Source organism: Haliotis cracherodii, unplaced genomic scaffold, assembly GCF_022045235.1.
Source record: "Haliotis cracherodii isolate W230 unplaced genomic scaffold, xgHalCrac1.p SCAF_9, whole genome shotgun sequence".
Lineage (NCBI taxonomy): Eukaryota > Metazoa > Mollusca > Gastropoda > Lepetellida > Haliotidae > Haliotis > Haliotis cracherodii.
Genome location: NW_027266343.1, coordinates 6,178,292 through 6,190,704, shown reverse-complemented (window position 1 = coordinate 6,190,704; position 12,413 = coordinate 6,178,292).

Here is a 12,413-nt window from a genome sequence, read left to right as displayed (position 1 = left end):
ACCAATCAGATTCCACGTCTGATATCACTTGCACTTGCTTCAAACAAAATGGCGGGCCCCAGTCCAAACGACCTGATCGATAATCAAGATCTTTATTTCAGCGAAAAGGGAAGTGCATCAAATCATTTGAGCCCCTTGATTGAAAACATGAAAAACATTGGAAAATATCTGTTCACGCCCAGTTGACGGCACATATGCCTTGCAAATCGCCATGTTGTTTATGAACCGGGTGTCGACAGCTGTTTTAGATTGGACTATGCACAGACTCAATCTGTCAAGACAAAAGTCAGGACAAAATAAAATTTCATAATTCCAGCTTCGCTCGACAAGGATGGAAACTGGACTTTTATAGTCAGTTAACTCCCTTGCCTCGGGAAGATGGTATTGATTATCCTTCAGAAGAGTGTTCTGGGTGCATGTGCTACACACCTCGGTGGCTCATCGGCAGGTGCATTCTGTGGAGATGCTTCTTGAATAACGGTTGATTGTCATTGAAGTTCAGAACCTTCACCTTCAGTTCCGCTGCTGCCACGTGACCTGCTTTGTCCTTGACCTTTACAGAGACGGTCAACAAAGAAGTCTTCTCTCGGTCAATTCTCCCCTTCGTGGTCATGTGACCTGTGCTTTCATTGATGCTGAAGACATCTGCATCAGGACCTGCATAGTGAAGATAAATTGGAAAAGTGAGTTGCTTTTACACAGCTTTGAACATACAAATCACGGCATGTCAGTTAAATGTTGGAGGAGAGAGTGTAGGTCAACGTATCCCCCTTGTTTCTAAAGTTCCCATCAGACAAACAATATGTCAACGTATCCTCCTCGTTTCTAAAGTAACCACCAGACAAACAATAGGTCAACGTATCTCCCTTGTTTCTGAAGTACCAACCAGACAAACAATAGGTCAACGTATCCCCCTTGTTTCTAAAGTAACCACCAGACAAACAATATGTCAACGTATCCCCCTTGTTTCTGAAGTACCAACCAGACAAACAATAGGTCAACGTATCTCCCTTGTTTCTAAAGTAACCACCAGACAAACAATAGGTGAACGTATCCCCCTTGTTTCTAAAGTAACCACCAGACAAACAATATGTCAACGTATCCCCCTTTTTTCTAAAGTAACCACCAGACAAACAATAGGTCAACGTATCCCCCTTGTTTCTGAAGTACCAACCAGACAAACAATAGGTCAACGTATCTCCCTTGTTTCTAAAGTAACCACCAGACAAACAATATGTCAACGTATCCCCCTTGTTTCTAAAGTAACCACCAGACAAACAATAGGTCAACGTATCCCCCTTGTTTCTGAAGTACCAACCAGACAAACAATAGGTCAACGTATCCCCCTTGTTTCTGAAGTACCAACCAGACAAACAATAGGTCAACGTATCTCCCTTGTTTCTAAAGTAACCACCAGACAAACAATAGGTCAACGTATCCCCCTTGTTTCTGAAGTACCAACCAGACAAACAATAGGTCAACGTATCTCCCTTGTTTCTGAAGTACCAACCAGACAAACAATAGGTCAACGTATCTCCCTTCTTTTCTGAAGTACCCACCAGACAAACAATAGGTCAACGTATCCCCCTCGTTTCTGAAGTAACCACCTGACAAACAATAGGTCAACGTATCTCCCTTGTTTCTGAAGTAACCACCAGACAAACAATAGGTCAACGTATCTCCATTGTTTCTAAAGTACCCACCAGACAAACAATATGTCAACGTATCTCCCTTTTTTTTAAAGTACCCACCAGACAAACAATAGGTCAACGTATCTCCCTCGTTTCTAAAGTACCCACCAGACAAACAATAGGTCAACGTATCTCCATTGTTTCTAAAGTACCCATTAGACAAACAATGGATCAACGTATATCCCTTGTTTCTAAAGTACCCATCAGACAAACAATAGGTCAACGTATCTCCATTGTTTCTGAAGTTCACACCAGACAAACAATATGTCAACGTATATCCATTGTTTCTAAAGTACCCATCAGACAAACAATAGGTCAACGTATATTCCTCGTTTCTGAAGTACCCACCAGACAGACTGTAGGTCAACGTATCTCCCTTGTCTCTGTCATATGCAAGGAACCATGGACCAACATGACTTCCGGGGTGTAGTTCTTCTATGAGAGATATCCCCCTTCTTAGGTAGATGGTTGGTATGTCGTCCTGTACATCTATGACGTTAATGATGACGGTGAGGTTCACCCCAGTGGATCCATTCTCACAACTGAAACATGTTGTTGTTGGGTGAAGTTGGTTTGTTGTTTAACGCCGCACTCAGCAATATTTCAGCTATATGACGGCGGTCTGTAAATAATCGAGTCTGGACCAGAAAATCCAGTGATTGATATTATGAGCATAGATCCACGCAATGGGGACCGATGACATGCATCAACCAAGTCAGCGAGCATAGTCACCTTTTACGGCAAGCGTGGGTTGCTGAAAACCTATTCTACCCCGGAATCTTCACGGGTCCACATCTGAAACAATCCGTACAGACAATGAAGTACATAATTATACATGATGCGCTACATCATCCTTGTGTGTTGCTTGTTTCTCTTTCAACGCAGGAAACACTGGATTGTCTGGTCCAGACTCGATTATTTACTGACTGAGGACCGTCATATTGCTGTGTTCGAAATTTATGACTGTTTAGTGGTATGCTTAAAACATACTAGGGGGGTTAGCCTAGTTGTTAAAGTGTTCGCTCGTCACGCTGAAGACACGGTTTCGATTCCGCCCATCTATGGTGTCCCTCGCCGTGATATGGCTGGAATATTGCCAAAAGCGGCGTTAAACCGTACTCACTCACGTATTCACTCACAGGAAAGATGTGAGAGGACACACACCCAACTTCCATCTGGCTCTCCCTGTGTATTGTTCCTTAATTTCATAGCATGGGGAATGAATACATCTCCTGTATACTTTCCTCAAGTATCAGATATCTGATCTAAGGCGATGCAAAGTCTATTTTCAATGCATTAGCAGGGTATATTCCTTTGACTTTCTTAACCTAGGAAATTACTCATTTCTGTCGTCCCTAAGATTTGACTAAAATATGCTACCAGATTCTTATGCATGGCATTTTAAGTTTTATACCAGCTGCAGGTATTGGTATGATTGGCCGCCTTCGTGGTCTAGTGGCTAGAGCGTCCGCCCGGAGAGTGGAAGGTCCGGGGTTCGATCCCAGCTTAATACCAGAAGACGTTAAACGATGGTACTTGTCCCGACTACTACATGCACGCGCGCACGCACGCACGCACGCATGCATGTCGCTCTACTTTAAAAGTGCAATAATCCCAAACGCCACGGAAAACCCCTTTGCACCTCACCACCTTTTAGAGTGATAACAATTCTTCCAGTTAGCAGTCAACCGATTTAATCAATTGCATTCAAGATCTGCCACAAAAAAATTGGACCTGTTTCATAAAGTGATCTTAGCTCTAAAGTGATCCCATACTTTAAGCTAGGCCTACGGTCGTCATAGCGCTAAGATCGCTTTGTGGAAGGTAGCCCAGATCTTAATAACACAACTTCTTATTTTACTTATTAATGAAACACCTGTACGCTTATAAGAGGGAGTGAGTGAGTATGGTTTTACGCTGCTTTTAGCAATATTCCAGCAATATCACGACGGGGGACACCAGAAATGGGCTTCATACATTGTACCCATGTTGGGAATCGAACCCGGGTCTTCGGCGTGACAAACGAACGCTTTAACCACTAGGCTACCCGACCGCCCCACGCATATAAGAACTACATGAACGTACAACATGTAAAACGCAAACGATGTTTTCCCTGAGTCGTAGTCAAGGGGTCGTTGCAGGAGTAGTTGTGTCTGAGTGATGTTGACGAAGGATGAATCAGCTCCTTGTTTGTAGAACTGGGTGCCGTACACCTTCTTTGGGAGCAGGTGTGTGAAGGTGTGAAGTACAGTCCCGAGTTCGGCGTCCTCCGCCACCTGCAGCACCAGGGACTCCGCCAAAAGGGGAGGCAAGTCTGTAACATTAATTGTCATAAGTGAGTTGTTTGGTATGACAACCCCGAATTTATCACTAATTTATGTGTGTAAGCTATGGAATCCTAAAAGGGACATTATCGCGTTGTCGCATTGTCGCCCTTACAAAAACCAAAAGGCGATGTCGCGTAAAACGCATTGTCGCTCTTTTCGATTATTGGTGCGCATGTTTAGTAAGTGAATTACTCTACGCATGCGCCGAAATGGTTATACTCTTTTTAAAACTTCACTGGTCTTTTGTTAGTTCCAATGATTCTGAAACCAAAGTAGCAATGGCAATGTGGTTTGCTTTTCTCAAAATGTAAACTAATCTTTCCTCGTTGTTTTGGAACTTAGTTCATAAATCGTTATTGTCTGTGTCGGTTTTCATAAACCAAACGTATTTACACAGCAAGAAATAAATACTTTGCAATTCTGTTCAGTTTTATTCCGGTCTCCGACATCTCTTTTAAAATGACACATCGTTGGCCCTGTCGTTTTAGACGGCGCCGTTCGCTGTCTCCTAGAAGTACCAGAAAACTGTGATCGTGGTTCGAATCCCAGCACCATACACATACTTCACTGAGGGATTTCCTCCCACATCAAGCTGACGCGCCGTAAAAAAAAATGAAATGTTGTTCAAAGCGGCGTTAAACCACAGGTCACGTTAGTCACGGGGAGTCCTGAGAGTTTCAGGGGCCTCGGTCCTGTCCCACACTGAAGCACACGTAAAGCCCCAACTACACTGGGCTGAGACCTTCGTGCCGCCTTCGAGCGATCAAAAACTGGCCAGGACTCTCAATGGTCGCCTGAACCCAGAAAATCATGTTTCTATGTAACTGCTCGAGTTGTTCAACGTCTGCAACCATAATGAAACACTTTGTGCGACTGTTTTGAACATGTTAAAAAATTCACGGCGACCATGGCGTCCATGGGGATGTCTGAACCTCCTGTGTACCACCTTGGAACGACCTTGGCAACCATTCTGTCTCCTTTGAGCCTCCAACGACGACCTGGCAAATTTTATGGTCGAACGCAGGAGGCACAAAGGTCGCCATCCTGTGTAAAGGCCCCATAACGCACGTGGATGTCTCTTTGGGCAAGTGACTTTGTTCGAAATATGCCACTGTTCACCCAGCAATGAATGGGTACCCGGTAAGAATATATGGTCAGGTGGCTGTTAACCTTCTTGCACATCACAGGCAGTTTAGGTCGTACATCATCATCATCATCATCATAAAAAAATAAATCACAAGGACGACGGATGCAGGCGATAGTGATAAATGTTTATCCCTAGGACGACAAATACAGGCAACAGTGTTGATTGAACATTGCGTGAGTGAGTGAGTGAGTGAGTGGGTTTGACCGCTTTTAACATTATTCAAGTTATAACACGGCGTGTCATCTTAATGTGGGAGGAAAGCCCGAAGTGATGCAGGCATCAGACGTTTACCACTTCGGTGAAACCCGCGAGCTCGGGTATGGCGCTGACAAACCTAGAAACATACTCGTGGCGAACCGTGATTCGACCCACAATCATAGGTTTCAAGGGAAGCAACTCTGCAGAGCGAATCGCGGCGCCTAAGACGACTGGGCCACCCGTGCCCCCTGATTGAACATTGAGTAAAACATTGAGTAAATCTCCGAGTAAAATATTCAGTAAAAGATGGTCTTGTCAAAACCGTTGCCCTACTGCACTTACCATAGATAAAACAAAATGTACCATCACCTCCCCCGTCTATGCCGTAAAAGAAATAGAACAGCTTGAAATCAACATTCGCGTGATGCTGCAGCAAAACACGTTCACCAAAAACATTCCCAAAACCAAGGGTCACGTGACCGGTGTTGTTCCACGACAACCAGAAGGGCGCCATCTTGGCACAGTCGAAGAACGTGCCCTTCTTCTCTACAGTGACTTTCTGACTACACTGGGGGTAGGTGTCTGGGTGGAGACACGCCCTGATTGAAACTAGGGAGGGACTGACTGACACCTCGATGCTTCCTTGTCTCACGTCATGCTTGGCCGAGAGGATGATGTAGGAACGGTGGCAGTATTTGACCACGTAGCGCTGTTTGTGTCGTTGGGGCAGAGGCATTCCGCCTTCTACGAGGTCGTACTGAGTGTTCGGATGTATCAGGAAGCCAGCGTATTTTTGGTCTGAAACATAAGAACAGTCCATTGCCCGCACGTCCGGTCATCTTTGTCTTGAAGGAGCAAACAATAGCAAGTTTATAAGGTTACCTACAGTAAACTACGGTTATAACGAACTTAAAGGGACCACTTATTTTAGTTCGTTATAACCGTAGTTCGTTATAAGCATATACCCAGCAAATATACAACAAATGGCCGGGACTAAAAAATAAGTTCGTTATTTCAGTTAGTTCGTTATAAGCGTGTTCGTTATAACCATAGTTTACTGTATTTACGTACAGTAAACTACGGTTGTAACGAACTCAGAGGGACTATTAATTTCAGTTCGGTATAACCGTAATTCGTTATAAGCATATATACAGTATAACTACAGCAAATAGTCGGGACTAAAAAGTTAGTTCGTTATATCCGTTAGTTCGTTATAAGCGTGTTCGTTATAACCGTAGTTTACTGTAATTCGAGAGCACGCGTCTTCATACTCTTTTAGGACCGTAAAATATATTCAAATTGTGACCACATACACATCTAAACGTGGCAATAGCTGCTGGTTCACCACGTCGTAACGCATCCATTTACCCACAATACCCATCCTGACGCGTTAGTTCTGTGATCGAAGTTCAACAACAGTATCCAAATATTTAAGAGAACCTGTTCAACAAGGCGACGCTGTTACTTACTGGGGCCGTATAGAACGAATCCTTCTGTGTCAGCTGTCATACAGATGACCGCAACCATCAACCACACTGTAGGCACCATTCTGAAACACGTGCATGTACAACTATTACATCAATATCACGCTAAGGAATAGGACCTGCACACAGGGGCGGGCAGCACCTGTATAGGACCTGCACACAGGTGAGGTCAGCACCTGTTTAGGACCTGCACACAGGTGCGGTCAGCACCTGTATATATCCTGCACACAGGTGCGGTCAGCACCTGTTTAGGACCTGCACACAGGGCCGGTCAGCACCTGTATAGACCCTACACACAGGTCCGGTCATAGGACCTGCACACAGGTGCGGTCAGCACCTGTCTAGGCCCTGCACACAGGGCCGGTCAGCATCTGTATAGGCCCTTCACATAGGGCCAGTCAGCACCTGTTTAGGACCTGCACACAGGGCCGGTCAGCACCTGTATAGGACCTGCACACAGGTCCGGTCAGCACCTCTATAGGACCTGCACACAGGACCTGCACACAGGGGCGGTCAGCACCTGTATAGGCCCTGCACATAGGTCCGGTCAGCACCTGTGTAGGACCTGCACACAGGTCCGGTCAGCACCTGTATAGGACCTGCACACAGGTCCGGTCAGCACCTGTATAGGACCTGCACACAGGGCCAGTCAGCACCTGTATAGGCCCCGCACACAGGGCCAGTCAGCACCTGTATAGGCCCCGCACACAGGGCCGGTCAGCACCTGTATAGGACCTGCACACAGGGCCAGTCAGCACCTGTATAGGCCCCGCACACAGGGCCAGTCAGCACCTGTATAGGACCTGCACACGGGGCCAGTCAGCACCAGTATAGGCCCTGCATACAGGGCCAGTCAGCACCTGTATAGGACCTGCACACATGGCCAGTCAGCATCTGTATAGGCCCCGCACACAGGGCCAGTCAGCACCTGTATAGGACCGTTCACACAGGACCGGTCAGCACCTGTATAGGACCTGCACACAGGGCTAGTCAGCACCTGTATAGGACCTGCACATAGGGGCGTTCAGCACCTGTATAGGTATTTTGACGAGTGCCATATGTTCCGTTGTTAGTTTAAGGTGAACATATGACTTTCCTTTGCATGTGTTTGTGACGGTGTCACCGATGGGGCAGGATACGCTCATCTTTTGTCAAACACCTGGTATAATCACTATTTGATAGTGATTCATAAAAACATGATCATGATTAAGGTGAAACGTACAATCGAGTCTCCCTTAGACAGAGATTTCTCTTCAATATTGAACATAACTTGTAGCAGTACTACAAGGGGTATATGCGGTTTTATGCGTCCCGCGTTGGGTTTTATATCACGAGCTGGAGTTAAGGAATTTATGGAACAGTTAGAATGTTCACTATGAACGGGAAGTAAGTGACAGTGCATGTGAAGCAACACATGTGAATGAGTGTAAGTCTTTTATGAGAATTGTTAAGAAGTATACAAGTAAGCTATTCGGAATAATGTAGAACCTATGGTTTTGGACAATTATTTCAAACAGCTCAAAAGATCATGAATATTCTCAGCTGGGTAATGATTTTACTAATAAAGTGAATTTATTTCCTGATTGTCATAACCTGGACGTGATTTATGGGTATTTGGTGATAATAACTTGTCTTCTATTTTTATTCTCCCTGAGGGTCTGCATGCGATAGACAGCCTAAACCTCGCAAGGTCTCTGGGGATGATGATATTCCACCTGATTTTTAACTAGTTTCAACACTGTATCTTGTTGTAGCATTTACTTATATATATTGGAGACTAGAATCCAAAAGCTTGGTCTACCGGTGTTATTGTACATTGTTTAAAAAGGGAAAGACAGAAGACACAAATAATTATAGGGGCATTTCTGTCTAGAATATTATGATATTCTCATATTTAATTCGTTAAAGGTTAGAAACGTATGTATTTTTAAATGATGCAGTTGGTGAATATCAAGGTGTTTTTAAAGAAGGTACTCCACCACTGATAACATGTGTATTCTTCAAGCATTAATGCAAAAATACATTAGACGTAAATCAGGCAAACTATATTATAAATTAATTTATTTTAGAAAAGATTTTGAAACAGTAAATCAAAATCTATGTTCTGTTTCAAAATGGGGTTGGCGGTAAAGCATATATGTTAATATCAAATCGGCAGTTATTGTTGATAAACTATTTCACATGCTCCAGTGGTGTACGACAAGGATGTACACTTAGTCCTAGTACATAATGACATGGTACGGATATCACACGAAGTTGGTGATCATAAGGCTTTTCTAAATGTTTTAAACAAAGAGTTAAAGATTAATTGTTCATCACAAGATTGGCATTCATCAATTACCGATAAAGCAGTTCGTAGCGAGCATAACTCAATTAGAATGCAAAATATTCATCTGCCCGTTTTTTAAGATGTGAGAATATTTTCTACCTTACCAAATGTGTAGAGTTAATAATAAAGAAATTGTAAAAGTAAATATGTAATTACTTTGTATAATCCAGCTTAATGGTGAATTGCAACCTGATTTATATTCCTGTAATATGGATCACATGGCCTTGAAGACAATAGACATATTGAATGTAATTGTTAGATTAATAGTACTGATATTATGTATGTCAATCAGCAAGTTCCGATTGACGCCGAAGCCACCCCACCCCTCCCCTCTCCCCTTGTTGAAATACCTTAAGGTCAGTTACACTTGGGTTTAGGCATCAAGAGGGGAAGAACGCTGGGTCTGACGCTCACGAAAGGGGCGGACCAGATCTACACTAGTGGGAAATAGTAACCGTGCCTCATATATAGTGGTGATAAAAAAACAACATAATATCTGGTCAGTTGTGTTCTCACATGAGTTCTGATGCCACCTCATATCCATTACACTTCTAAAACGTTCTCCTGGACGTCCTAAGACCTTTCAGTTGCATCAGAGCTGTCCAGATGACACCTGGACCTATCTGTAAACAATATACGATCCCAGTCTTCTGATCTTCAGGTACTGTCTACACCGCGCTAAGCATGTCTGACGTTGGAGTGGAAGCAAAATTGGGCGTATCGCTGGACGTCGAGGCCGGATATTGTGCTACATCAAGCGGTTGCATACCGTTCTGCCACTAATTGATCTCAACCTAGGAGTTGTCATAGCTGTTAATGGACCAACCGAATACGGATGTCTTGTTGACGTGACGTCACACGTGGACGACTGGCCTGTGCCAAGTTATGAGTGTTGCCCTGCTACATTCGTGATCAACCCGTCCCATTCCGGGAAAAGCCGAATGTAGACTCGTGACCCTCTCGAAGGTTTTCATTTTCAGTATGAACACGAGAACTACTTAAAACGGGAACGATAACTCTTATCCTACCCACGTCTTATAGTAAAATGAATGTAGGCGCTACAGCAGCGCACGCTTATAACTGTTGTAAAAGTATTGAACCTCTCTGATATAAATATTAGCATATGCTTGTGTACTAAAGATATTTGGCACGCCATTCAACTCATTAAGTCCCAGCTATTCATCTTTTATAGCAAGCTATTATTTTTTTAAAGTATGATATAGGATTAGATGAGGAAAACTGACAGGACGAAAGTGGTTTTCGGATTTAATTAAATTTGGCAAATTTGATATGCATTGAAAAGACAGTTTACAAACATTTATTTCATGACTGAACATTTTTCATCGACAGCTTTAACAAATAGAACACATATTTTATATAAATAATTACAATAAAATTATGAAAGAATGCCATACCCACCATGTCAAAGAGATGCGTAGAATTATTGCTAAACATTATACCAGCAAGATAGTGAGGCCATGTTAATATTCAAACCCCGTGGGTCGTGAAGGGGAGACTTAATGGGTGTGGTGGTAAGGCCCGGCAACTGTGTTCAATGGCGCCATCCTACCTCGACCGCGTGGATCGTTGCATACAATATAAATTACTGGTTTGCCTTTTGATGTCTCGATTATGTATGAGCAGCCGTCACACAAGTCGAATATTGTTTAGTGTGGCGTTAGAAAACAAACCAGGTTTACTATTCAAAGCTCGTTCAAATGTAAGTGTCAAAAAAAGGAAAGAATTACCATCTTCTCAACTAAGGTAAAGACATGGTTCTGAGTAGATGCGATGTGCTAGATAGAACATGAATGCTTTATCTGAATAAATTGTGTGTGAGTAATATACTAGTATCAAACAGTTTATATATCCAAAATATATGTACGTCACCCATTTAGATAATTTAAAACCCATAATATTTATTAAATTCAATTTTTATTAACAATGTCCGTCAGTATTCAATGCTGATCTTTTTACGATAGCTTTTTTTCTTTTACAAATTTCAAATTCGTTCTGATTTTCTCTATCATTGCGTTTATGATTTATGGTATAGGGACCATCATATGGTTGTGAATGTTTATTGAGAATCCATTTTTCTTCTGGCAACCTGAATTTGGTTTGTTGAGTTATCTCTGGTTAATGTAATAAGGGGCGGTCGGGTAGCCTAGTGGTTAAAGCGTTCGCTCGTCACGCCGAAGACCCGGGTTCGTTTCCCAACATGGGTACAAAGTGTGAAGCCCATTTCTGGTGTCCCCCGCCGTGATATTGCTGGAACATTGCTAAAATCGGCGTAAAACCATACTCACTCACTCACTCACTCACTCACTCACTCACTCACTGTTAATGTAATAAAGGCATGTGACACAGATCTGATATAACACAGAGGTGTTGGTGTAGGTGTATCTTAAAAACCAGATAATCACCCAAATATATATTTATACCAATTAAATCCGTTTAAACAAATATATTACCACTTATCTAATTTTGATATTTATAATCCATCTACACGAATCCCCGTTCACAAATACGCTAATATAGCAAAGTTAAACATCATTGTTAAAGCAGTTATTTTATTTAAACCCCAGAGCAACGTCCGACAAAGCCATATTTATAGATAGCAAATAAAAGCTATCATTTGGTACAAAAACCAAACTCAGCTGAGCTGATATAGACCTTTGACATGGGCCATTTATACCATGAAAAATATGGTTGGCTAGTTGGTTGGTTGTTTAACGCCGCACTCAGCAATATTCCAGCTATATGGCGGCGGTCTGTAAATAATCGAGTCCGGACCAGACAATCCAGTGATTGATATCATGAGCATCGATTGAAAAATTGGGATCGACATGAAAAATATGAATGACCTGAGCAAATTCAGCCATCTCTATAGTTACATGTTCACTTTACTAATTCTAATGAAACGGATGTCGAAGTCAAGGGAGCCGTTTCCCGAATGCAAACAAACAATGTAATCTGTTTCTTTTCTTTACAGCTAAGAAAATATAAACTTAACCGCAAAAGAAAAGTCACCCCAAGTAACATTGCATGAAAAGTTGTCATTTAAATATCTGGGTAATTTTTGTCAAAGTTTCTAAAAATTAACAGTACCTTGTCCGGAAAAATCAAATTTGATGATAAAAAACCCCACAGCAGATGACAATAAAACCGATCGCCCAAACGCAGTTTCATCTTTTTAATATGTCTCAAAGTATACTGAGTCAAATTAAAAACTTCACA